The sequence below is a fragment of the Ailuropoda melanoleuca genome, chromosome 4, assembly GCF_002007445.2.
Source record: "Ailuropoda melanoleuca isolate Jingjing chromosome 4, ASM200744v2, whole genome shotgun sequence".
Lineage (NCBI taxonomy): Eukaryota > Metazoa > Chordata > Mammalia > Carnivora > Ursidae > Ailuropoda > Ailuropoda melanoleuca.
Window position 1 is genome coordinate 96,786,196 of NC_048221.1, and position 25,826 is coordinate 96,812,021.

The 25,826-nt window shown below is 41.7% G+C and overlaps 1 protein-coding gene across 1 annotated transcript in view; it reads left to right on the top strand.

Annotated features, from left to right (window-relative positions):
• Positions 1–25,826, top strand: part of POLE4 (DNA polymerase epsilon 4, accessory subunit) — a 75,278-nt gene that overhangs the window by 24,652 nt on the left and 24,800 nt on the right. Inside the window, exons 4-6 of the transcript XR_004624972.1 lie at positions 3,372–3,393; positions 4,479–7,558; positions 9,007–9,116. The gene's annotated coding sequence lies outside the window, so the exon portion shown is untranslated. The remainder of the gene's footprint in view (positions 1–3,371; positions 3,394–4,478; positions 7,559–9,006; positions 9,117–25,826) is intronic.

Here is a 25,826-nt window from a genome sequence, read left to right on the forward strand (position 1 = left end):
CTTCCGATCTCCCTGCCCCCACCCCCACCCCCACCAGCACCCGCCTGCAGACAACAGGCTCAGACTGACAGGGAAGGACGTTTTACACTGGACAAGACTGGAGTTTTAGTTGTTACGCTGAATAGATTGTTAAATTACTAAAATGAGGTTTTCCTTATTAGTGAATGTGACTGGGGGCTTTTCGATGATCTAACAGTGGCTTGAGAACTGTGGGACCTGCAAGCAATGTCCTCCTAGAGCAGAATAAGAACAAATCCACAGTGTGAGTTTAAGCAGAAGTGGTGGGAAAGAATGAACTTACTTTCTTCATGCACCCTATTCCAACGGATTCTGGCTCCGTCCAAAATACAACCCCCACTCCCCCAAATTCCAAAAGCCTCCACAGATAGGGCCATGTCATACCCACACTCGTGTCCCTTGCTTTTTACCTAGTAATTATATCTTAGAGATGTTCCCTTCCTTTCCCAGCACACACATGTGCCTCTTTTTAAGTCTGTTATGTGGTATTTCACTGTACATACAAATGGTATTTATTTAGCCTTTCTTCTATTGGTAAACAATTAGAATTTTTCCAGTCCTTGCTTTTCATACAATGTTGGGTGAATATCTTTGTTCAGTATCTTTGTTTGCATGTGGGAGGGTATCTATTGAATACATTTCTCAAGTAAGATTACTAAATTAACCAGTATGTGAATCTTAGATTTATGATCCTCCAAAGAAATTACACCAATTTGTATTGCTTCCAACGGTTTCCTCATAACCATGCAGATATTGTGTATCATCAAATGTTTTAATATTTGCCGGTGTGAGAGGTTAAAAACATAGTACCTTGGCAATTCATAAATAATAAATGAGATTGAGCATTTTTTGTAAGTCATTTGTATTTCTTTTTCTAGAAACTTGCTTATATATGTCCTTATAGGTTAATTTTTAAAAAATGTGTTGCTCATCGAACTTTACATCGGAATCCAGGGATGTACTGTATGGTGACTAACATAATATAATAAAAAATCATTAAAAAAAATAAAAATAAAAAATAAAAAATGTGTTGCTAGCTATGTGTTTGAGTCAGCCAGTGAGTGAGTGGGTAAGGAATGAGAGAGTGAGCTGAACCCTGTGAGGGGATATTGGAATGTGGCCAGGAACTTTAATCTGCTTTCTTTCCTTCCCTCTGTCCTTTGGGTTTGTATCTAGACATCTGGGTTTGAAATTGTGCAGAGCATAGGTTCCCCTAGTCGTGTCTCCCCCTCCTATCCTGACACCAAGCCCTCTGGGTACGTATGAGCCAGAACTGTGCACGTGAGTGGTCAGGTACCAATGGAGCACTGTGCAGGACCCTTCCCTCCCCTCCCCTGTGCCCTGGGAAGCCAGCCAGAGTTTCCTGAGCTGGGATAAAATCACATGGGACAGCCAACGGGGATATAAGGAGAGGTGTATATTCCATAGGAAGGTTGGGTTCTGAAGATCTAGCCAGAAGATTCCAAGAAATGTAGGGTTTAATGAAAAAAAATGGCTGGTGCTACATCAGCAAGCCCCCATTTGAGAGAGAGAGAGAACGAGAGAGAGAGAGAGAGAGAGAGAGAGAGCACACACAAGCAGGGAGAGTGGCAGGCAGAGGGAGAAGCAGGCTTCCCAATGAGCAGGGAGCCCAATGTGGGGCTTCATCCCAGGATACTGGGATCATGACCTGAGCCGAAGGCAGACACTTAACTGACTGAGCCACCCGGGTACAGTAATAGAGCTTTGATACCATCTTTCCTCAAGCTGAGAGAAGAAAACGCAAGCCTCTGGGAGGAAAGGTTCACGTCCTGAGGCAGGTGCAAGAGCAGGGTCTTCTTGAGGATCTCCGTATCTCTCCTTTCTCCCTATCAGTATGGCCAATTGACCTAAGACCTTTAAGGAATGGGTGAGGTTGAATGGGGGGAGCAATGCAGAGATTCTAAAAGGACTTTTGAATTAGAGTTGCATTGTCTGCAAAAGGGAAAGATGTCCCTCCAGTATTTACTAGGTAGGCTCCTTTTTAGTACTTACTCTCCCATGAACAAGTGCTATGACTTAGCTCAGAGTCACCCCACTGACTTCAAGGCTCCGTAGCATCTACTGCCTAGATAATTTCAAACATGGTCTAGACCAGCACTGTCCAGAACTTGCTACAATGATGACAAATTTCTGTCTGCCACCAAAAGGGTTTTCCCTAATATACCCTAGTCTGGGTTGGGGACCACAGATGGATACTTAGTGGTGTAGCGTCACCCATTTTCCAGTAAACCCCATGTTTCTTAGAATCTCTTGGTTAAATCTAGACAACACAACCATCCCCTGTCCAGCTGGCTGTGGGTCCACGGGCTGACTGGCTCCACGTGGTGGCCTCCAGCATGCTTGGGTCACCTCTGTTCATAGCCCACATGCTGAACCATTTGCTCTGCTCTCCTTAAACCCCATTTCTTGCCCAGTCCCTTATGTTCCTCACTTTCCAACCGTGTTTCATCTTTAGTTGAGCTCACTAAGAGGGACCTTGGGAAAATCGTACTTCATAATGTGTAAAACAGAAGCATCAAACAGAAGAGTCGTTAAGGATAAAGCCACTTGCTCCGAGGTGCACTAGGTGATTTACCAGATTCTTCTGGCCCTGACCTTGGTCTCAGTTAAGCAGAAATAACAATTAGGACAACAATAATAACATGAATGATAACAATCATTCCTGCTAGAAAAATACAAAGAAATAAAACATGTAAAATGACTTTGAAAAGTTAGAAATGCTCTAACAGTTAAAGTATCAAATAGCTATCAAATCCTTGCTTTCCTCTCAGGCAGACTGCCAGGAAATGCTGCTCATTTTATCTACCCCTTATGCTTTTTATTTCTCTTTCTTATTTCTTCTGGGCCAAGTAGGGAGTAACTGATCAAAAAGTACTTTGGACTGGATGAGCTTCCTTCTCATGGTCACCATCAAAGTGCTCTCTTGTCGTCTTCTTTCGTCTGGGTCACATTCAGAAATAGCTTTCTATCTGGTCTGAAGAAACAACTTTCAAATTACTTCGTAGAATAAAAAAAAAATCAAGACTCTGACAACCCACAAGGTTTGGTGCATCCAACTGGCCATTTCCTTAAATGCCCAAAGGTGGCAGATACGGCTGCAGTGAATGCATCCACCAAAGTTGGACAAGTGTCAGAAGACCCAGGACACTGAGGATGGTTGAAAACATCACTCAGGGCTCCAGTCAACACATTTTTGGGAGAGAATCTTACAGAGATTTTTATACTAAATATCACCGGAAATGCACTTAAAAAAATAATCAGAACATACTGTATGGTAACTAACAAAATTTAAATAAAATAACCAGAACACTTTCTTTCTTCATATTTTACAGGGCAGAGCAAGAATTATTTTAGGTGAGCAGACACTGAAGGTACAGAACATAAAGAAAATTCATAACTCATTTATCTTCCTGGATTTAGAAGGGTCGAGTGACAGTTACAAATGACAACCCTCCTAGGTATTCAATTTTCTGAGGTCTTTTAAATGAGGAAATGTATTTCTGGGAATGTTTATACAACAGTAACAAAGCAGTGCTCAACTTTAGGTGATAAAAAATGGGGTTAATTAAAATATTTTAAAAAATGTAAGTCAGATTTGAAAGTTTTGTTTAAGTATTTTCTGTTCGTTGCTGGCATCAAAGAGGATGGCAGTGAGGATGAGAGGGAGGAAGGCCATCTCGGTGCTCAGGTCAGGGCCCCAGAGCTGTTGGGCCATGCTGTCCATGGCTAGGTCTTTGTGTGCTGAAAAATTCAGAGACAGTCTCATAAAAACCAAATCTACAGAAGACTTATGCATATGGCTACTCCACACCCCTGCAGGAGGGAGCATAAGGCTGTGGGCAAGGGTGAGAATCAGGTGCTTCTTTTGCCCACTGTTACAGCCCTTGGTCTACCCCTCCTTGCTCCACCCGTGGCTTCTTTTGGCCGAGGTCCCTGGCTGGACCACCTGAAGGACCTATCCCTTCTACTTCTTAAACTTCTGTAGCCAGCATTGCCTAGGTTTTCATCAGACTCTAACCTCAGAACCCCAGGCCAAACATTCCAGATAAACATGCTGCCTAGGGGAAGATGTTTTCAGGTATGGAGAGAAAGAAGCAACCCCTGTTATGTTCAGGACTGTGTAATTGAGCTGAGGCCAAGGTTATTGGCAAGTCATCTACACTTGCTCATGAGAGGGCCTCATCAGGCTTTCCTTCTCTACCAGCCAAAATGCCGACAAGGTGTGGGAGCTTCCTGGTTAGTCAAAGGCATCTGGTAACTCCTGGATGGGCTTCATGTTAATTACAGTGTTTCGTTCTTCACTTTCCATTCAATCTTCTCTTATAACCAAGATCCTCGAGAAAAGGGTGGGGTGGGGTTCTGCATTTGCAGAATTCTAGTGGCTAAGACAGCTGAAAACTATAGTCCTCATTAATTCTAGTTTCTCTGACCCGACTTAGGTTTGCATGGTCAAGGCCAATGCCCAGAGCTGGTCCTGGTAGAGGTCAATCCTCTGGTTTGGGGACGGGAGTTGCTCACTATCAAGCTTGCTGCCATCTTCCGAAGAATCTACCTTGTGGGTGCCTGAACCATGGCAACTGGGAGAGCCATGCTCAATTCGGAAGCCCAGGTCAGGCCAGCCATGGTGGCCACGATTTTTCATTTCTTGAGCTCAATCTATTATTTGTGTATATGTGTGTGTGTATATAATATTATATGTAGCACATATATTTTATATATGTATTTGGATGGCGAGTTCGTGTAGGTGAATGAAGGTAGACACTGTATTGTGTTACAGTCTCATCTGAAATCAGGGATATGTAATCTTATGCTTTTCATTCATTTATTTATTAGTTCAAAAAAGTATTTATTAAATGTTTAAAAGTGCACAACACTGTACTAAGAAGGAAGTTGGGGTGCAGGGTACAGAAAGGTAAAAAGACCAAGTGCCCTGTCTTCAAGGAGCTCGGAATTTATGGGAGAGACAGGCATGTAACATCACGTTTTACACCTGACAAAAATCATCAAAAGAGAGGTATAAATCAGGTAACATGAGCATTTTGGTGAGGAAAGGATCCATTCTCTCCATGGGGATGAGGGACCATGCCCCTGAAGAGATAACCTTTGAGGTAGCCTTGAAGGAGGAATAGAATTTCACTTTAACATTTACAAAAATAATTAGTCTTGGCAGCAAAGCTCTTAACGATTTGTATTTGTATGGTGGTTCCCGCTGAGCAGCCTCACGCACTTTATCTTATTTAATTGGAACAATAACTTTGCAAGGTTAAGTAAGAGGATATTACTATTATTTTTTTAAGGTCAAATTGAGGCTTAGAGAACTTTTATGACTTGCCTCAGGTGACCTATTATTTAGTCAGGGGAGGAGGGAGTGCAGATATGCAGCCAGTATCTTCTATCTGCACGTACTTTGAGAGCCCTTTCCCCTCCCGCCAGCGCTTTTCCAGAGGCGCATTCCAGGAATTTGTCCATCCCTGGTCACTCATAACCTTCCTAACCAGCCTAAGCGACCATCGATGGTTCTCAAAGTGTGGTCCCCACCCCAGCAGCATCCACGTCACCTGGAACCCTGTTAGAAATATAAATTCTCCTCAGCAATCTTGGCAGTCGTGTTTTAACAAGGTTTCCAGGTGATTCTGCTGCATGTTCAAATGTGAGAGCCCCTGGCATAGGGCATCTAAGTAACACAACTTTTAGGATTCTCTTAAAATAGAATGAAACATGAGGACTGCTTCTGTAAAAAAAAAAAAAAAAAAAAAAAAAAAAAAAACCTAATTAATCCTTACAGTGTCAGAAATTACGGCAAATTGTGTTTTCCTTTTCCTTGTTTGGGGATTTTTATTGAGCGAGGTCATGAGACATTGGGCTGGAATAAATTTGGTAGTAAAACTGCATACACTTCTTCCTCATTGAGAAAACCGAGATACATTCGAAGCCACAGGGAACGTGGGACGTAGTCTGCAAAAGTCAAGGCCTCCCAGAGCTGAAATACAAGGTCATATATTACTTCAGAACACAATGGGATGGGTTTCTGATAAGGGTTACCCGCAAAAGGGGGCCCAACCCCCAATAACTTGTGAATCTGCTCTTGAGAGCATGCAGGTCTAAAGAAATTCAGCTGAGAAATGGGAGAAATCCTGGTGTCATGACATTTCATTCTTTTGAATACTTTGTGAGAAAAAAAACAGAGGGATGAGGGTATTCTGTTACCATGGCAACCTGGAGAGGCCCAGGCTGGGGGATGATACCGAGGAGCTGACAAAGCTTGGCATCCTGATTCTAGATGAGAAAAATGGGGCTGTGGAGGCCTGGAGATTGGGTCAGAATGAATATTCTTTTATTCCTGCATAGTTCTGCCACACTGCCTGATTTAAAAAAATAATCCATTAAATTAAACAGCTTGCACAGTGACTGTGATTGATGAACACCTAATGGAGTATTCCCTCTACCTAGAAGGCCCTCCACTTTGTTTGGTTTCTACCCTCCTTCACTGCAGAGCTCCCATCCTGCTTTCTGAAGGCAGTCTTTCTCATGGACTGGCCTGGAACCCCAGACCTGCAAGGCGTGCCCCCATGCCTTTTGTCTTGCTTCCCAGTGTTTGTTTATAACACAGAAACCATCCCCTTCAGCGGGTTGAAAGTGCTGCTTCAGAGTCTAAATAGTGACAATGTCTCTAATCTTTTTTCCCCTCTTTCTTTTAAAATAAAAATAGCTAACAGTTACTGAGTGCTTATTGTATACTATCCCAGTGCTATTTAATGTGTGGTCGACCACCAGCAGTATCAATATCACCTGAAAATTTGGTAAAAATGCAAATTCGAGGGCCCTACCTTGGGCAATCAGAAATTCTAGAACTTTGGATCCAGGAATCTCTTTTTAATAAGTGCCAACTTCCCACCTTAGTGATTCTCATACACACCAAGTTTTGAGAGTCACTGTACTAGACACATCTAAGTCTTCACATTTTTTTCTTCACTTAATTTTTGTAACAACCTTTAACCTAGCAACTAGTTATCTCCTCACACAGATGTGGAACAGAGGCACAGAAAGTATGAGTAAATTGTTCAAGGTCCCCAGGGTATATTATTTTCAAAGATGTTGACCACAATCCCTTCTACTTTTTGGATAGGACTTTGTCACTCCTAGCAAGAAATGGAGTCTATTTCCGTTCTTGAATTGAACTGGTCTGTGACTTGCCTTGACCAATAGAATGCAATGAAAGTACATGGCGTGCCTTCTGATGGAGGCCTTAAGATGCCTCGCAGTGTCCGTTTTCATTTTCCTAGTACCTTGACTCCTGCGTCAAGAAGTCCAGGCTCTCCTGCTGGAGAGACAGGCCATACAGTAATGGGGACCATGTGGAGAGAGACGCCACGAGGAGGAGAACCACAGTGTGCCAGCCGACAGCCCTCCCTCCCTAAGCCGGGTCCTGTGGGGAAGGCCATCTTGTGGGAGCCACAGTAACACCACATGGAGCAGAGCCTTGCTTGTGGAGCGCTGCCTGATGCCCAGCCTGCAAAATGTGAGCAAATAAAATGGTGTTGTTTTAAGCCGCTGAGTGTTGGGGTAGTTGGTTATGCAGTGATAGATAATTGAAACAGTCATGTAATTTGTCAACCATAGGTCCTGGAGTCCGACCCAGGCAGTTTAGCCTTGTTGTACATCTTAACCATTGCTCCTTGCTTCACTGAATTAAAAAAAAATACACTTGCTATTTTATTGCCGTATAGAGCTTTCAACCCAAACTCCAATGCAGAGAATCTGGTAAGTTTTGGCAAACCACGTTGCATATGTTGCACCCATTTTTCCTCCTAAGCTAGGTAATAATAGTAACAGCTAGCACATGTATAGTACTTACTATGTACCGGGCAAATCCTGCTTTGAATATGTTTTAATTTGCTAATTTTTTTAACTTTTGAAATATATACTTAGTTAATTGGTTTTCAGCCTTTTTAAAATGCAAGTATTTAAAGCCATTTTCTTTTAAGTACTATTTTAACTACATCCTAAAAATTTTGATATGTTATGTTGTAATTATCATTTCATTCAGAATAATTTCTAATTTTCACTGTGATTTCTTTTTTGACCTAGTGTTTTCATTTTTTAAGAAATATATTGCTTAATTTGTGGGTTTTTTTCTCATTACGTCTTTATTCTTTTATTTTTATTTTATTTTCCTGTAGCTAGAGGATATACTCTATATGATTTCAAACATTTGAAATTGGGATTTATTTTATGGCCTAGTATAATTTTCAATTTTGGCAAATATTCCATGTATACTGAATAAAAATGTTCATACTACAGTTGGCGGCTGACTTCCATAAACTTTTGATGTTGTTGTTGTAGATGATTATTCCCTTAAGGAAATTTTCCTTTACTAACCCCTTCAAACAAAGAAGGACTATGTTGCCTTCAAGGGTCTGGACGCCCAGGGTTGGGGAGGGGGAGCATAACTGTTTTCGAAGGCTTCTGTTTTATCTTAAAAGTTTATCGACTTGCACTATTGACTCAGTAATATATCTGGGTTTATTTTGAGATGGAATTATTTTCCTAACACATGCATCAGGAAAACACTACCTCCTCTAACAGTGTCTGACACATAGGAGGCACATGACAGGTATTTGTTGAATGACTGATGGAATGAGTTGGTTGACCCTGTCTGCAGTCTCAGCCACAGAAGCCTCTTCAGGGCTGCCATAGGCCTCACTGGTCAGATGAGATCCTTCCCTGCCATCTGCTGGGAAACCATTGTAGAGAACGTGTAAATTATAATATCTCTAAGGCAAGTGGGGCCCCTAGAGTTGTGCAATATCCAGTGTGCTCAGTTGCATCTGTGACTCCAGCCAGGGCCCAAGTGGACCTACTTTCAGCCTCTTGGTTCATCTTTTCCCCATATGAGCCATGCTGGTAGGAAAGCTGCATTCAAGTCCATACCTGATTGGGGTTTCTCCTTATCTGGACTCTAAGCAGAGGACCTGGATTCCAGTGAGGAGTGTTGCAGCAGGCAATGTGTTTCCACGGAGCAAGCCTTAGCCAAGTGGTTCCGGTAACCGTGAGTGCCCCAGCAAAGAAAAGTGAAGGTAGGACTGTGGTGTATCTTCACAGATGCTGAGATTTTTATTTGTTTTATTTTTAAGGTTTTATTTATTAGAGTGAGAGAGAGAGAGAGTGTGCATGAGCGTGGGGGGTAGGGGGAGGAGCAGAGGAAGAGGGAAGAGGGGCAAGCAGATTCCCCCTGAGTGTGAGCCCCATGTGGGGCTCCATTTCACGACCCCAAGATCACAACCTGAAATCAAGTGTCCAGTGCCTAATCAACTAAGCCACCCAGGCACCCCAGAGATTTTTATTTCTAATGGAATAAAATCACTAGTCCTGTATGTCTCAATAAATTGAGTATATAATTATAAATATTTCTACAAAGAAAACTCCATGCCCAAATGGTGATATCTAGCAAATATCTAAGGAAGAAATAATATCAATTGTGTATCTCTCTCGGAATTTAAGAGAGATTATTTTCCAACCCATTTTATGAGGCCAGCATTACTCTGATACCCAAACCAGAGACAGACATTACAAGAAAAAACTACAGGTCAATAAACCTCTGAATATAGCCATAAAAATTCTTGACAATTAGCAAATCAAATCCAACAACATAAAAAAGGATAATATATCATGACCAAATAGGGTTTAATTCTGAGAATGCAAGTTTGATTTACCATTCAAAAAAGTCAATGCAATAATCACGTTAACAGAATAAAAGAGAAACATCAAACAACCATTTCAGTAAAAGCATTCCGCGAAATTCAACACTCATTCGTGATTAAAAACTCTGTTTTCAGTACAAGGGAAATACAAGGGAACTTCTTTAACCTGATAAAAGATACCTTAAAAAAAACCCAATTGAATGAAAGTTCTTCACTCTTTGCTTATAGATCTGGGCTGATAATATCAGTACCTAACACCTATTGAATACTTACTATGTGTCAGCCCTCGATCCAAGTTCTATATAGATGTCATCTTATTTGATCCTCTGAATAACCCTATGCTGGTTGTACTATCGTTATCCCATTTTGAGGATGAGAAAACTCACAGAGGCATTAACTAATTTACTTAAGATTGCTCAGCTAGTATGGGGAGGAGCTAGGACAGATGACTACAGAGCCCACACACTTTTTTTTAAAAAATTTTTTATTATGTTATGTTAGTCACCATACAGTACATCATTAGTTTTTGATGTAGTGTTCCATGATTCATTGTTTGTGTATAACACCCAGCGCTCCATGCAATATGTGCCCTTCTTAATACCCATCACCGGCCTATCCCAGTCCCCCATGCCCCTCCCCTCTGAAGCCCTTAGTTTGTTTCCCAGAGTCCATAGTCTCTAGTGGTTCATTCCCCTTCTGCTTACCCTCCCTTCATTTTTCCCTTCCTTCCCCTACCGATCTTCCTATTTCTTATGTCCCATAAATGAGTGAAACCATATGATAATTGTCTTTCTCTGCTTTACTTATTTCACTTAGCATAATCTCCTCCAGTCCCGTCCATGTTGCTGCAAATGTTGGGTAATCGTTCTTTCTGATGGCTGAGTAATATTCCATTGTATATATGGACCACATCTTCTTTATCCATTTGTCTGTTGAAGGGCATCTTGGCTCCTTCCACAGTATAGCTATTGTGGACAATGCTGCTATGAACATTGCAGAGCCCATGCACTTAACCGTGGCCTTGTACCCTCATCTTCCCCTCTGAGGTTTGACTTTGTGGCATAAACCAAAGGGCAAGAGTCTAAGCAGAGGTTGAAGACTGGCCATGTAGAAATGCTTTTGGAGTTTTCAAAAGTCACAGATGTCTTCAGGGCTATGCCATACGGTTGCATCAGCTGTCCACAGCTGTACATCCTGGACCTGCATTTTAGACCCCCAGCCTCTGAGATTCTGATTCTGTGGCACAGGGATTCAGCATGGGCATCTGCATTTTAAAAAGTTCTGCAACTGGGGGAGAGCCGTTAGAGTAAGTGTTTTCTGTGCTTGATTCCTCGATTGGGCACCATGACCTTCAGAAGCTTTGTACCTTTAGCAAAGGAATTACTGTCTCAAGTGCCTTGTTAAGATACAATTTCTCATGCATGCTCTCATACGTGCTTTCTGTGCTTATTGTGTACCCAATAGTCATTCACTATTTCTTTCAAGGAAAAGACAGATTTTGTTTAAAATGGCAATGTGCCCAGTGAACAAACATTTCCCAGTTGTCCTTGCAGCTAATGGTGGCCATATGACATGGTTCTAGCCAATGAGATGTAAGTCTGCTGGGGATATATTTGGGAAGTTTTGCTCTCATGGCTGATGCTTCAACCTCCAGACTTCTTAAGTATGCGAGAAAAAAATAATTCCCACAAATATTTGTTTGTGTCTCTTACATGCAGCCAGACCACTTTTCACTAATTTCCTTTCAGTAAACATTTACTAAGTACCTGACTCTGTTTGGCTATCATGGAAAAAACAATGAATAAGTTAGAGTCTTTTCTTCAGGAAGCTCATGGTCAGGTTCAGAAGAAAGATATATGAAAAGCAACAATAATACACCCTGAAAATAGCTACCATAGAGGTGAGCATCAGTGGTCAGGATAATCAAGTCTGAATGAGCCAAGAAGGCCATTGAGAGATGTTTCTGTTTGTTCTGAAAGAATGAACTGGAATTTTCTAGGTGGATTTAGGATGGGGTGGGAGAAAGGGCATTCCAGATAGGTGGAAGAGCATGTGTGAATATATGAAGTTTTGAAACAATATGACATGCTCAGACAGCTCAATATGGTTGGCCTGTAGGCTGAAGGTAATGAACAGTGTGAATGAGAGCTGGGCCAGCTCAGACAGGGATATACGTGCCATTTCCTATCGGGTGTGCTTGGTGTTGGGAGTCAGCAAATCGTTTTTAGCAGGGAAGCGATTTGATAAGATCTATGTTTTTAAAATCCACTCTGGCAGCAGTGTGGGAAGTGGGCTGAAAAGTGATGAGACAGAAAGATGAGTTATAAAGCTATTTCATCGTTAAGGCAAGAGATGTCAAGAGCCCATGCCAAGGCAGTGGCACAGGGCTGGGCAGGAAGGGATGGAGAGGAGATAAAGGCTTTTGCTTACTATTTAAATTCCATAAAATGACATTTTGGGCCCTCTATAGGAGAGTTTGCTCATTGGGACTAGCAGTTTTTTAAATTTGTATTTAAATGTCCCATTTCCACTTATTTTATTGCCTTTTAGACTTGTGTTTTTTTTAAATTTTTAAAATTTATTCGTTAGACAGAGTGAGAGAGCGGGAGAGCATGATCAGTGGGGAGGGTCAGAAGGAGAGGGAGAAGCAGACCTCCTGCTGAGCAGGGAGCCAGATGCAGGGCTCAATCCCAGGACTGTGGGATCATGACCTGAGCTGAAGGCAGATGCTTCATCGACTGAGCCACGCAGGTACCCCTAGACTTGTTAATAACAGTTTCTGTCCCCAAATGATGGTTGGTTGCCTTTTTTTCACTGTTTTTTTTTCCCCTGAGTTCTACAAGGACGTTCTCAGCGTCCACCTCAATCTTCATTCAGTTCACAGGGGAAGGCTCAAGATTAATTCACAGGAGACCTGCAGGTCAGAGTCTTCCTCTGGAGATGGATTATGTCCACACAGGCATCAGTTCAGGAGAATTGCTAGAAAAATACTGCTAGCTGTTGTTACATTCCTCTGAGAGGAAAATTATGACCTTAACTCATGTTCTCTATGATATATACTGAGGATGAGCACTTGGGAAGTTCAGCTCAGATGGAAAAATATAACTGTCTCTTCGGATTGTATTTCAGAGAATACTTGTAAAGTACCAAGCTTCTCTTTACATCTTTTTAGAGGGAGAAAGAGGGAGGATTCATGCAAATGTTACAGCAATTCTTTTTATGTCACCTACCCTTAGATTAAAGCTGTTTAAAATGATTGACATGAACCCCTTCCTCCAAGTTCCTGGGGGATATGCTTTCTCTGGCTTTCGTCTGCAGGTAATTGGAGGTGGACACACATGTGAAGAGTTTGAGCTGGGACTGAGTAGGTGTGTTAGTTTCCCACTGCTGCTGTATAATAACCACAAAGTTAGTGGCTTAAAGCAACACTGCTTATCATCTTACAGTTTTGGAGGTCAGAAGTCTGAAGGGGTCTTATGGGGTTAAAATCAAGGTGTCAGCAGAACTGCGTTCCTCCTGGAGGCATGCAGGGAGAATCAGCTCCTGGCCCTTTCCAGCTTCTAGAGGTCACCCACATTTCTTGGCTGGTAGCACTGCATCACTCTGCTTCTGCCGTCACGTCTTTCTCTGGCTTCCTCTTACAAGAACTTTTGTCATTACATTGGGCCTGTGTGGGTAATCCAGGATAATCTTTACATTCCAAAATGCCTAACTTCATTACATCTGCAAAGTCCCTTTGGTGAAGTAAGATAGCATTTCACAGGTTCTAGGGACTAGGGCATGGATATCTTGGCGGGGGGATTATTCTGCCTACCTTGTTGGACTCAATCCAGGGGACATTGTCTGAAACAGGTGGCCTGGGAAACCACCCTGCTGCCATGCAATGAAAGGTGGAAGTAATGAATGATGGAGGTTACCTTACCTTCTAATCCTAATGAGGTTTTTTGGTATCATAAAACCCAACTTTCCATGTGTAACAATCAGTGCAATGTGAGATCGTATTTTTAAGGGTTGTTTCCTGCCTGTTGACATCATTAAACTGTAAGTTTCTTGAGAGCAGAGACTATGTCTATTGTGTTCATCACCAGTGTGTATAATTCCCTACTGGCTGCTGTACTTCTTCCTTGGTGATGGAATTTCGATTTTGTTCTCAGGGTACTGTGCACATCCCTAAGAAACAAATGATGACTATCTAAACCAATGAGGTAATCCTACCTTTGCCTGGGATTAGTCTACAGGTGGCCATGTGACCTAGTTCTGGAAAGATCCCACATTTCTACTCCTTAATCTTTAGCCCCTGCTTTCTCCATCTTACCAAGTTACCAAATGGATAACTCCTACTTTCTCTCTATCCCTTCAGACTGAATGACCCAGTTATTTTCCCCACTCAGATACTTTTAGGAGCACAACATCTCACATTTGTACATTATTTTCATGCTCTAATCATTAACAAAAATCACCACTTGGTTGTATTTGGTTTGAGTGAATCCATTTTTTTCTGGCCTTCCCCTAAGGCAGGAGATCAGGCAAAATCGAGTTTTCGGTCTTGCAGAGTTAAAGACTTGTTCCTAGATTCTGGGGACCCCACAAAAGTGTCACTTGGTGGGAAGGCCTTGTCCACTTGTCCCCCTCTGATATGTCTCTCCCTCTGGAATTTAGCCCAGCGAAACTGAACCTTTTTAATGAGTAACCAGAGCAACCGTAAAATTGAATGTTCGAAGCTGTTCTGTTTACATGATCAACAAGAGAGCCTGTATCTGGAGGTGATAAGAATTCAGGATTGGTGCCTAAAAGGTGACTCTAGTAATAGAAAGAGGCAAGAAGATGGGATATCTCTGGAGAGTAGGGATTTTAGAGAAAATCCTTCATGATAAGCTATACACACACTGCCTTCTCCTTCAGGTCAAGTAGCCTGAGGGATTGGGCCATTCCTGGTCAAATTCTTCAGCTAACTAAGCACTTCAAACTGGAGAACAAGAAGTGTCTCTGCTCCCATTTATGCACTACTGGTGGCAGTAGAGGCTGCCGAAATGCTTTGAGAGGTAACTTGGCAAAATGCATCAGAAGCTCTAAAAATAATTATGTTGTTTGACATAAAAATTCCACTTCCAGAAATAAGTCAGAAGGAAATAATCTCAAATAAGGAAAAGAATTAATAGGCACAGAAGTATTTATTGCACTTCCTTATTATAATAAGGAAACATTGGAACCAACTTAACTCTTCAATGGTAGGAAGATGGTTAATTAAATCATACTGTATTCCCTTGATGAAATATTATATAGTCATGAAAATTTTAATTATGGAGACAATAAACATAAAAACATAACAATGTGAAATTTTATGCATACTCTTGATTGCAATGCCCTAAAAATACACAATCATGTAATCAAAGAGTGGAAGGGAATACATAAAATGGGACATTGCTGTGTTAAGGTGGTAGAATTATTAGTGATTTTTTTCCTTTCATATTTCTAGCCAATGTAATGTTCCTATATGTTCTCTATAAATATAAAATAAATGCATAAAATGCAAATGCTCTAAGAATGGTTAAGAAATGGGGCAAGAACTAGCATTCATTGAGGGACTATTATGTTTCGGATACTGAGCTAATATTATTTTACATATATTATCTGATACTACTTTCTTTTGTCTCCTAAGAGGTATCTGTCTTTACATTTTTACGTAAGAGGAAACTGAAGCTGACAGAAGCTGATTGAGGATGAATAGTGGAGGGGCGGAGGGCAGATAAACAGCGTGATCATAATTTTCCCAGCCGCAGGACAAGTAAGGAGCATCAGGAATCAGTCCATTCTATTCACTGGCTTCAGGAGATGATGAGGGCTAATTCTCTCCTTGGCTGACTTGGTTGTGCTGGTGTCCTGGCAGAGAACTGAGGGATGAACTATTGGCCATACCCAAATGGACTCCTGGATTGCTACACCTCTCTGAGTGTCCTAGAGTGTCTCCTTCCAGAATGGGTGACATCTCGTTGGGCATTACTTCAACACTCACAGAGACAGGATGTGGCTCTGATGTACACCTGTGAATTCTCAAACACACATTTCTTGGAGAGGGCTTAGAAATGGTGATGCAATAAATATCTTAAAATGCCTGGGCCAGAGACTTATGGGGCACCAGCTATGGGGTCCAAGAGAAGAGGGAAAAAGAAGCGCATGAGTAGGGAGCTGAGGAGGTAATGATAGAGAGGAATGGAGGAATCTGGGAAAGTCAGAGAGCAGGTGTGGTAAGAGTGAGGGCATCGAAGAACTTGCAGGACAGGAAATTATGGCTGGTATTAATATTTCTAGATGATGACATTTTCAGGTTTTGACCCTGGAAATGTGTGCATGTTAGGGACTGAATCATCTTCCCCCAAATTTGTATATTCAAGCTCTAACCTCCTCTTTGGAAATAGGGCCTTTAAAGAGGTAATTAAGTTTAAATGAGGTCATAAGGGTGGGGTCCTAATCTAATAGGATTGGAGTCCTTATAAGAAGAGGAAGAGACACCGAAGAGCTCTCTCTCCCTCCACGTGCACACAGAAGAAAAGCACATGCGGACACAGTGAGAAGGTGGCTGTCTATAAGCCAGGCATAGAACACTCACTAGAAACTGAATTTGCTAGCACCTTGATCATGGACTTCTGGCCTCCAGATCTGTGAGAAACTAAGAACCGATTGTTTAAGCCACCCAGTCTGTGCAATTTTGTAATGGCAGCCTGAACAGACTAACACAGCGCCTAAGTCAGAGTCGAGTGGGAGAGCTATGTAGCTAAGGTGGTCAAACTGTAAGGCTAATGTGTAGGAGTCATCTATATGGATGAAAAATATTCCCATAAAGATAATCATCTTTATAAATGAATTTGCTTGCAAGAATTACTTGCTTTTATTAGCAAGCGTTTATAAAAATGAATCATAATGTGAGCTAAACTTACTAGGCACTTTAGGACCAAGAAATCTTATAAGCACTTTATGTGCAATAACTCATTTAATCCTCTACCAGTCCCATGGCATAGATACTACTATTTCATCCCCATTAGGTGTGAAAAGGCACTGAGGCATGGAGGGGTGAAGGAGCATATCTAAAGTCACAGAGATAAGACAGAGGTGGTGCTTGTCCCACACACTTGGGCTGTAGAGCTCACTCCCTTAATCACTGTTCTGTATTAGGGTATAGGAAATGTTATGAGACAGGAGCCAAAGAAGGGATGTGCACAGAGAGATGAAGGAAGAACAATTCACCAGAGTCGTCAGCTGGATTAGCTGGCCAAATCTGGGTGACCAGTGGATGACAGATGTAAGAAGATGGCCTATTGCCTCTCCTCCAGAGGGGGATAAAAACCTATGGTGCGAGTTTCAAGGAATGCAGGATTTTTGTATGAGGATGAAGAGAAATGATGTGGAATCAGTGGGGCACTGGGTTAATATTCACACCACCGTGCAGTTGTACCCATCTGAGAGGGTTGTAATGTGGCAGGAACTTCATGTCAACAGTCGGCGCAGGCTGGGAAGGGTGCCTTGAAGACCATCCTCCCCCCCAGAATTGATAACACCATCTCAAAGGAATATTTGCACACCCATGTTCACTGCAGCATGATTCACGATAATCAAGAAGTGGAAACAACCTAATGCCCATCCATATATGAACAAATGGAGAAGCTGTGATATATACACACTGGAATATTATTCAGCCTTAAAAAAGAAGGAAATCCTATCACATGCTAAAAACGTGGGTGAACCTTGAGGACATTATTCTAGGTGAAATAAGCCTGCTGCAAAAGGACAAATACTTCATGGTTCCACTTAGATCAGGGATCTGAAGTAGTGGTTCTGGGAAACAACTAGAATGGTGGTGGCCAGGGGCTGGGGAGGAGGGAAAAGGGGAGCTATTCAAGGGGTAGAGAAGTTCAGTTTTGCAAATGAAAGAATTTGAGCGTTCTGTTGCACAACCATGTGTGTATAGTTAATACTACCATACTGTACACTTAAAATTAGCTAAAATGGTAAATTTTATGTTATGTGCTTTTTAAAAAATGCAATTTGAAAGAGAAAAAAAATACAAGGAGGTGCTTTACTTGGCTGGTCACAGAGTCCTAACAAGCACAGCTAATTGCTTGGCTTCCTAGGACATTTTCCGAGTCTGCAGATAGTCCGTCTGGGGGTAAAGGGGAAAAGATCTCTTCGCTCCACCTCTGCTCTGTCTCCCACACCCCTGAGGTGTCACGCCACTATACTTCTAGCTTGTGTCACTGGCCTCTCCAAGTAGTTGACTGGTTTGCAGGGGACGCCCTGTGCGTGGAGCTTCCCAATTTGTGGCAGCGGTGGCGGTGGCCGCAGCAGCGACCTGGCTCCACGGTCACGAGCTGTTGCTCGGCCGAGAGCAAGGCACACAGGCAGACCTGAGTGGCACAGACACTGAGACCAATACGAGGTTCCTGTGGCCTCTTAATTTAAGCTGAAGTCAGGAAAGGAACTCTATGAGAGCATTGTTGTCTGTTGTCAGGGATGAGGAGGAAAACATAGAATTGCAAATTGGTGTGTGAGGGCATTCCTTGAAGAAGCCATTCATCAAAAACACAGACGGGTGCTGATGGCCCCGGTCAAATACTTTATGCAGATGAAAGGCATTTGGTTGTTATCTATTCAGGTTCCATGTGGCAAATAGAGACCAGTGCTACCGTTGACAATTCTACTGTGGCTATAGTAAGTTGTTTGTAAAACTCAGCTAATGAACAGAAGAGAACTATTTACTAAAAGGGCATGATGATGGGAACACATTTTAATTTTCAAAATACCACTTTGGAGGGTAAATTCATCAGTGTCACAGAGCTGGCTGGAACCTAGGTTTTATTCTCCAAATCGACAATGAAAAGTAGGGTCAAGTCCATTTGATTTGTATCGCTTTTGCATTGTGCTTTGGAGAGTAGAGTGCCACACTAATTAAGTTGAGCAAAGTCTTGCAAGAATTACTTGCTTTTATTAGCAAGCGTTTATTAATCAAAAGACTTTCCCTACATTTAATCCATTGTTATAACTAGCAGTTTTTATGTCCACCCTTATTTAGAGGTGCAGAAATTGACTGAAGGGCATCTAAACTGATCTAGAAATAGGAGAGATGATGGTTTCCCTTAGCTATGGTTTAGGATCTTGCAACATGAGCAGTCCCTGGAAGAAAGAAGCAGTTATTAAGACAATGCACTTGTTATGAAGGTGCAGTTGGTCTCCTCTGCCTTTTATGCTTCCCTGTCCCTTCCATGCCCTGAAGCTATCCCTTTCGCAATGACTCCAGAGATCTGTGATGTCTCCTAACTTCGAAGAGGGACTTTCTTCATCTCCAGTGCCCATGCAGCTTCGCCACTCCTGGACAGCATCCATCAGCTCAATTTTGCTCCTTCTCAGTTGCATTTCAGAGGATGCTTCTCTGCTGATGAGCCTATAGCAGGTCATGCTCTCATCTAGACTAGGGACAAATCTCTTTTAAAGTTTTATGTCTCCCAGAAAGCAAATTAGCCCATCAGTGACTGCGGCACTGTTATTAAGCCTGGTGAGACATTTATTGCAGGCTGAGGGGAAGGAAATCCAATGCGCTTATGGTAGCTGTCAGGACACTCCTGTCCCCTCAGTCTCCCCCCCACCATGATCTCCCCTCACCCTTATCACTTAACCCCCACAGTCTGACTTCTGACTGCCAGCATGGGTATTTCCCTACCCATGGGCTTTCCCGTGCAAGCTGGAAGTGGCCCCTGCTCTCAGCAGCCCTTGACTTCCCCTTGATGGGAGTTGATGTATATATAAATACCCCAGCTCCATAACCCGGGCTGGGACAACTCTGAGGCATGTGCTGTACACCGGCCCCCAGAATTCCACAGCAGAATCGAGCTCCAGTGGCCTGTCGATGGAACGTGCTTGATAATGCTCCTCGTGTTGGCTTCTTCCTTTCCTTGGCTCACTTGCCCACTTCTTTCCTTGCAATGTTCCCTGGGATTGCTTCGCAAATAAACCACTTGGGAATTCCGGCCTCAGGATTGACTTCTTGAGGAACCCAAATGAGGAACCAACAGACTTTAAAATCATGAGACACATCTGAGCTGAATAAAAGGCTAACCTTTATTTCCAAAGAGCCCTTGCTGATGCATATTCATGTTAGCTTAGCGCTTCTCTGTCACATGACTTCAGTTTGCCCAGAGCTGAAGGGAATGGAGGTGTTTGGGTTTGCCATACTTCATAACTTTTTGAAGTTGTTCCCCAAAGCCAGTTGTTCTCTATTCTTATCTGTATTAGCGCTTTTTTTTTTTTTTGGATGTAAAGTTTAATGCATTGCGTTCTATGAGAGAAGCAATGAGCTTGAAATTTAATGAGTTAATCCTTTCTCCCCTTCTTTTCTCTAGCAATGGAAGCATTTAGGCATTTAGCTAAATCCCGTACGCTTTGATATATAGTTGAAAATATGGAAGCAGATGAACTAAGGACCTAACTCCCCAAATTAGAAAAAATGATAGCAAAGTACATTCAAGGAAAGCAGGAGGAAAACACTGTAAAGATAAAAACAGAAATTAATAAATTAAAATCCACAAAAATCATAGAACTGATAAATCAAAGAGCAGACTCTTTTAAAAGAACAATCAATTACATAAACCCCTGGCAAGTCTACTCAAGAAAAAAAGAAAACATAAACCAACAGAGTTAACTATTACAATACATCACATTAGTAGAGTAAAAGATGCTTTTTTTTAATCACAGCCATTTTTCAACATTGTTGGAAGTTGTTTTCCAGAATTACTCTGACTTCGAACCACGAACACAGGTTTTACGAGCAGAGAAGACTGTAGAATTTCTAGGTTGGACAAGCTAAGAGGTCATATGCTTGCAGGATGGAGATATTTGAGACTTTGATTGCCTTTGTCCTGAGGCAGGTTAACGGATGTTTTCTGAGGTATTAGGTATGCTAGTTATTAAGGGTTAAATAAGTTTAACTAGGTTTCTTTACCATGACTCCAGTGTATGTCGTGAACCTATGAGAGGAAGAAAAAGTACCAGCATTTTCCAAATTCCTGGGACCCTAGGGTTCCAGGGACCATGGACTGGGCAACAACACTGTTCTGGGGATGCAGTGAGGCAAGAACTGAAAAGGACGATAGAAAAAGAAGGGCTGTAAAGCTTAGTTACAAAAATAAATCATTATTTTGAGCTGATATGATTGTTTCTCTATAAAATTTAAGAAAATCAATCGAAAAACTATATGACCAGTTACAACATTAATAGTTTTATAGCATATCAACAAAACCAGTAAAAATAAAATGGGAAAAATAGCATATTTAAATACTATTAAACATTTAAAATACCCAGGGCTGAAATTATAAGAAATGTACTAGATTGATATGAAGAAATGAAAAAGTATTCCTGAAGAACAGAGAAGAACAAAGGAGCGTTTTCAAGGTTTTGAAGATGTTAAGTTCTCAAATTAAACTATGGGTACAATATAAACATAATTAGAATATTTACAGGGATTTATAAGGATTTTAACACAATAATTGTAAAAGTTACCTGAAGATTTTCTATTTTCACATATTTCACATAAATCCATATTTATTCTTTTTACAATGAGAAAAATACAGCTATAAAAAGTAAGTGAGTAAATATAGCCAAGAAATACTTGGAAAATAAGTTATATGGGAAGGACTTACCTTACTAGATATGGATATAATATATAAAAAGATTATAAAAATAAAATAATTAAAATGTTATGGTACTGATTCAAGACATGAGTAGACATCCATACTCTTTTTTTTTCTTAAAGATTTTATTTATTTATTTGACAGAGACAGCCAGCGAGAGAGGGAACAGAAGCAGGGGGAGTGGGAGAGGAAGAAGCAGGCTCCTAGCGGAGAAGCCTGATGTGGGGCTCGATCCCAGCATCCCAGAATGCTGGGATCATGCCCTGAGCTGAAGGCAGAGGCTTAACGACTGCGCCACCCAGGCGCCCCAGACATCCATACTCTAGAACACAAAATAGCTTAAAATGTAGTAAATAGAGCATCATAATAAGAAATAGATGAATTACTTAATAGCTGGTGTTGAGAAAATTGGTTATTTTCAAAAATAATAAACTTAGAACCTGACTTAAAATTATATGTATATACCTTAAACGTATACAGTGCTGTATGTCAATCATTTCTCAATAAAACTTTTTAAAAAGTACATGTAAAGCCTTAGGAAACTCTAAGAAAACAGGTGAGTATGGATTTAATCTCTGGGTAGAGAAGAGGTTTCCAAGTAGAAAACAATAGAATGAATAACAAAGGGAAAACAGATTTACTTAAATAAAATTTAAAAACCTTCCACTTTTGAAAAACTATGTCAAAGTGAAAAGCAAAACAACAAATGGGGATTATGACTTTTTTTATCATTTAAGTTCTCATAAAAATGATTTAAAAATTCCAAGACCTCAATTGAACAATGAACAAAGAACATGAAGATATGGAATTCAGAGAGGAGAAATTATAAACGGTTAGAAAAATATAAAAAAATACATATCAACTTCAGTGTTAAATAAATGCAGAATAAAACAATAATGAATTGCTAACTCTTGCTGGAAATTGGAAACTGTATCCTGTCTGAGGCAGAGATAGCCTGCTGTCACCTCTGTCATTCCCAATCTGTGCCCTTCCTGCTTCATAAACAGGGACTACATAACCCAGTAACCCACACAGTTGAATTTGGACATATGGCTGGGTTCTAGCCAATGGAGTGTTAGTGGAAGTGATATAAGCCTTTTCTGGGCCTGGCTCATAAAAACCTCCCATGAAGAAATACACCATGTGTTTCGATCTTCCTGGCTGGCCGGATGGAGACAACCTCCAGTGTTGGAGAGCCTAGTGTTGAAGAAAGAAAAGCCTTACCAATTCTGGGTCCCTGAAAGGTCTGGCAATCTATTCACATGCCTACTACTATTATGTGATCGAAAAATAAATTTATATCATGTCTGAGCCGCCATACCTTTTGGGGTTAACTTGTTACGGGAGTTAGCCTACAGTTATCAATCCAGCCCTCCAGGAGATTTTGGACTTTCCCTGCCCTAAGAGACTGTGTGCTGCCAACACGTGGGGCTTTGTGGGACGCATCTCGACTATTGCAGCTACTCAGCTCTGCCATTGTAGAGTGAGGACAGTCCTAGACAATAGAAAATAAATGGCCATGGCTGTGTTCCAATAAAACTTTATTTGCAAAAATAGGTGGCTGGCAAGATTTAGCCTTGGGGGCTACCTGAGCACAGCGCTATGCCTTTGGCTTAACTTATTTTCCTTCACAGCACTTATCACATGTGGAAGCTTCCCAAGAAGAGGAATGTTTTCTGTCTTGTTCACTAATGTATTTCCAGCATATAGAGAGTAATGACTAGCTCATAATAGACCCTTGATAAGTATTTGCTGAATAATGATTATAGGTTTTGGTAAAATTGGTCCATTCATCTACTACTGCTGTGATTGTTAATTTTAGTATCATATTTCTGCAAAATATTATGGCAGAACTGTTGGCTCTCTTTTTACCCACTGTGTCTCTTCATCTTCCCATATTGAAGCATCACATGTACGCTTGCAGCTACACAATAGCCACACTTCTTCCTCAGCAGGCTGTCTGTGAAAAAATACATTCATCAAAATTACAAACACTCGGGGGCATCTTCACAGAAACGAGCATCTCTGTAGTAATTTGGCCCAGGATGGTGATATTGGACATTTGTTCTGTAGAACTTTAGTATCAGTCAACAATGATAACATGACACCATTAGGAAAAAAAAAATTGTTTTTTGGAGGACAACCATTCGATTGTCTGTATCCCAGGCAGGCTGCCCCTGACGCATCAACAGTGCGCTTGCATGGTATGTGTTTATCATGGGGACAGCGGTGGTCACTCCCCTACTTCTCCGCACATTGTATAGAGGCATCTTTCTTCCTCTCAAACATTTGATATTTTGGGCTCCTGAAGACCAGAGACTGCAGTTATGGAATCTGAGTACTTTTTAGGTGTTCATCTTACCTAAGAAAAAAAACCACCCCTGACATCTGGAAACTGGCCTGCTCCAGTTAGCCTTGGTGTTGCTGGGAGGTGACCAGGCACCCAGGGCCGGGGCACGTTTGTCTATTGGACATAAACCCCGACATCAGACAGGGCCTCTCTGTGAGCGGGATGACATGAAACACACCAACGCCCCTTCATAATTTTAAGGCCACTGGGCCACCTAAATAATATGGAACACTGCCTTATCCTGGCTGATGAATGTTGGCTGCTTCCTCCCCAACCATAGCCTTGTCCCTGCTCCAATCTGTGCTTCCTGTTGATCTATCAAGATACCCGGTCACAAAATTTGCATATACTTTCTGACAGTTCTCTGACATTGAGTGAATCTTTGCTTCTTTAAACCCTCCCCCAAATCACCAAACCAAAACTCTTAAGTCTATAATGTTATTTCTAACACCCTCTTACTGAGATGACCCACGGTCGTCTGCAGCGTGTATTCTCCCTTGCTGCAATGTGATATAAACCCAACATGTTCAGCCATGGACGTGTTCCTGGTGGTCTTTGGCTGGAGGGTGTTGACACACCCGTGGGAGATGTGATGTCTTCTTAGGAGGGAAATGGCTAAGCATTAGGCTCTGCGACCTTCTGAAAAATTCCTAAAGTACATCTTGAAACTTACCTACCAGTTTCAATGCTTGAAATTCTAATAGCAAGCTATATAATAGTGTGGAGACAGAGCTCCAGGTCATGTAATAGAAAATGAGGATAGTTTTTCTCTTTAAAACATTTGGAACCTAAAAATTAGCTGACCATGAGGGGCTGTCTCCAGGCTGTCCCTTGGGATCACTAAGACCTCATTGTGAAAGGATTTCAGGCAGTTGGAGGAGAAACTTCACAGGCAGTGACGATGTAGTTGCACCCAGCCCAGCATCTCTGCATCCAGCTACCCCATTACCGAAGCATCTGTCTGCTAACGGGTGAGACTTGAAATAACTAGTCCAGCAGCTGCCAGTGCCTGCTGCTGCTCACCCTGGTGACAGGAAAGGAGCTCAGGCTAATTCTTCTCAACCAACTCAGGAGCTATCCAGGCATGCATATCAGTCAGGGTTCTCCAGAGAAACAGAGCCACTAGAGTGTGTGTGTGTGTGTGTGTATGCATATATAAAGGTATGTATTTCAAGGAATTGGCTTATCTTATTGTGAGGGCTGGCCAGCAGTCTGGAAACTCTTGGGCAGGAACTGATGCTGCTGTCTTCAGACAGAAGACTTTTCTTCAGGGAAACCCCAGTTTTGTTCTTAAGGCCTTTCAATCAGTTGAATGAACCCCACCCACATAATCAAGAATAATCTCTATAAGTCAGCTGATTATAGTTTAGCCACAACTTCAAAATACCTTCACAGCAACACCTAGCAACACGGAGTGTTTGACTGAATAACTGGGTACCATGGCCTTGTCAAGTTGACACATAAAACTGTCCATCACGGTACAGCTCTTCTCTTGGGTAGTCAAGTGTTGACTTCCTGAGCAGATAAGGAAGGGTGAGGCAAGGGTATGAGGGGACAGGGACTCAGCTTACTCAAAACACATGATGGTAGCTTCTAGTCAAGAGTGGAGGGATAGACTGGAAGAAGGGTCTGCACATTTTCCTTCAAAGGTACATAGGGTAGCCAGAGCTCCTTGGTTTTCTCTAGTAGGATGGCCTGGGCCAGCTCCGCTGCTAAGTTATGCAGGTGACTTGGAACATTAGAGGTCAAAGTTCATAGGTGCAGCATGGACACGACAGTGAAATAATCTATGTAAAGCATTTAGTTTTTAAAACATTGGCTACTCGAGTATTAATATTTAATATATCCTTTCTTTCTTTTGTGCTTATGAGATCACACCCATCCTTTGGACTCAGCTCAAATGCCAGCCTCATGGTTTCTTCTTCTCTCACTTCCCTGGTGATGTCAGAGTGTCCTATGGCTTTAAATACCATCTATTACACTGATGCTTTTCAAGTCGGTAACTTAGCTCTGACTTCTCTCTTGAACCCCATATTCATATAACTAACTGCCTGTGTGATG